Source organism: Chlorocebus sabaeus, chromosome 16, assembly GCF_047675955.1.
Source record: "Chlorocebus sabaeus isolate Y175 chromosome 16, mChlSab1.0.hap1, whole genome shotgun sequence".
NCBI lineage: Eukaryota > Metazoa > Chordata > Mammalia > Primates > Cercopithecidae > Chlorocebus > Chlorocebus sabaeus.
In genome coordinates, this window is record NC_132919.1 from 66,438,912 (window position 1) to 66,441,844 (window position 2,933).

The following is a 2,933-nucleotide window of genomic DNA, read 5'->3' on the forward strand; positions in this document are numbered from 1 at the left end:
TTGTCTCTACTAAAAAATACAAAAAAATAAAAAATAGAAATAAAATTAAAATGAGCCGGGCGTGGTGAAGCGTGCCTGTAATCCCAGTTACCTGGGGGGCTGAGGAGGAGAATCGCTTGAGCCCAGGAGGCAGAGGTTTCAGTGAGCTGAGATCGCACCACTGCACTCCAGCCTGGGCGATAGAGGGAAACCCTGTCAAAAAAAAAACAAAACAAAACATATTTCACTTGCCTCTACTATCTTCCATCTTTTAAAATTCCTCTCCTGACGCATGTGCACATGCAACTACTGTGTCATTGCTTTGCTCCCTCTGCCTCAGTTTCCTTTCATTATTATTCTTTCTCTTTTTTTTTTTTTTTTTTTTGAGACAGAGTCTCTCACTCTGTCACCCAGGCTGGTGTGCAGTGGTGTGATATCGGCTCACTGCAGCCTCCGCCTCCCAGGTTCAAGCAGTTCTCCTGCCTCAGCCTCCCAAGTAGCTGGGACTATAGGTGCACGCCACCACCTCCGGTTAATTTTTTTGTTTTTGTTTTTGTTTTAGTAGACGTGGGGTTTCGCCATGTTGGCCAGGCTGGTCTGAAACTTCTGACCTCGTGATCCGCCCACCTTGGCCTCCCAAAGTGCTGGGATTACAGGTGTGAGCCACCACGCCCAGCCCCCATTCATTCTTCAACCCACTTCAACAGCCATCTTGGCCCAGGAAAATCACGTGCTAGGACGACACAGAGAGACCTAAAGAGCCTGGATTCCCAGTGATGCCAAGGAAATACAGAACCAGCCTAGGACTACCTACTTCCAGGCCTCTATTTTGTGTAAGTGAAGTAAGTTCTATCTCATTTAAGCCATTGCTATTTGGGGTTTGTTCTTATGTCAACTGAATCTTCAGTGATAGATCTTATCTCTCCTACTAGGCCGAAAGCAACTTGAGGGCAATGGCTGTACTTATTTTCTTCAAGTGCTTTGCAGAACATATGTGCTAAGTAAATGCTTGTTGGGGTGAATGAGATCTTGAAAATCAGCCAGAAGCATCACCCTAGAAGACAGAGGAGCCACGCTGAGCACCAGCCTAAGGTTAGCGGCCAGGATTCCTTTGTTCTGTGGATAAGTGTGGTCACGTGTGAGATGGGGAAGCCAAGGGGAAACACACTGAGGAGGGAAGAGGAAGCAAGAGGTGGAGGTGATGAGTCATGCTTGGTCTCCTTCTGGGTGTGAGGAGGCTGATAAGCTTTATTGGTCAGGGGGTGCAACTGGAGCTCCATCCCTGGGTTTCTTTTCTGACAGTTTTATTGAGATACAATTCACATACCATACAATTCACCCATCCACAGTGTACAGTTCGACTGGGCACAGTGGTTCATGCCTGTAATCCCAGCAATTTGGGAGGCTGAGGCAGGACGATCGCTTGAGGCCAGGAGTTCAAGACAAACTTGGGCAATATAATGAGACCCCATCTCTACAAAAAATTTGAAACATTAGGCAAGGCACGGTGGCTCACGCCTGTAATCCCAGCACTTTGGGAGGCGGAGGTGGGCAGATCACTTGAGGTCAGGAGTTTGAGACCAGCCTGGCCAATATGGTGAAACCCCATCTCTACTAAAAATACAAAAATTAGCTGGGCGTGGTGGTGGGCACCTGTAGTCCCAGCTACTCAGGAGGGTGAGGCAGGAGAATCGCTTGAATCTGGGAGGCAGAGGTTGCAGTGAGCCGAGATCGTGCCACCGCACTCCAGCCTGGGTGACAGAGCGAGACTCTATCTCAAAAAAAAAAAAAAAAAAAAAAAGACCATTTAAAACATTAGCCTGGTGTGGTGGCACATGCCTGTAGTCCCAGCTACTTGGGAGACTGAGGTGGAAGAATTGCTTGAGCCTAGGAGGTTGAAGCTACAGTGAGCCATGATCACCCCACTGTACTCCAACCTGGGCAACAGGATAAGATTCTCCCTCCCAAAATTAAAATTAAATCAAAAATAAAATAATAAAGTGTACAATTTAATGATTTTTAGTATATTCACAGAGTTGGGCAACCATTGCTACAATCAGTTTTAGAACATTTTTATCACCTGAAAATGAAACCCCATACCCTTTAGCTGACATCCTGCACTTCCCCAACCCTCACTTCAACCCTAAGCTATCGTTAATCTACTTTACATCTCTATGGATTTTTACTTCTTCTGAACATTTCAAATAAATGGGATTATACAGTACATGGCCTTTTGTGCCTGGCTTCTTTCACTTAGCATGCTGTTTTCAAGGTTAACCCAGGCCATAGCATGTATCAAGACTTCATTCCTTTGCAAGACTAAAATAATAGCCTTGTATAGCTATATCACGTTATTCATCCATTCAGCAGTTGATGGGCATTTGAGTTGTTTCCACCTTCTTTGGCTATTATGAATAACACTGCTATGAATGTTCACATGCAAGCGTTCTTGTGTCTGTACATTTGTAGTTATCTTGGATAGGTACATAACTTGGAGTGAAATTGCTGGATCATACAACTCTGTGCTTAACCTTTTGAGGAGCTGCCAGTCTGTTTCCCAAAGCAGATGCACTGTTCTGTATTCCCATCATCACGTTTTCTCCCTCACATCCTTGCCAATAGTTGTTATTGCCTGTTTTGGTCTTTTTAATCTCAGTCATCCTAGTAGGCGTGAAATGATATTTCATTATGGTTTTAATTTACATTTCCCTGATGGCTAATGATGGTGAGCATCTTTTCACATGTTTATTGGCCCTCTGCATGTCTTCTTTGGGGAAACGTCTATTTAGATCCTTTACTCATTTTTAAATCGGGTTATTTTTTATTGAGTTGTAAGAGTTCTTTATATACTCTGGATACTAGGCCTTTATCAGACACATGATTCGCAGATATTTTCTCCTGTTCTGTGGATTGCCTTTCACTTTCTTGATGGTGTCCTTTGAAGCACTAAAATT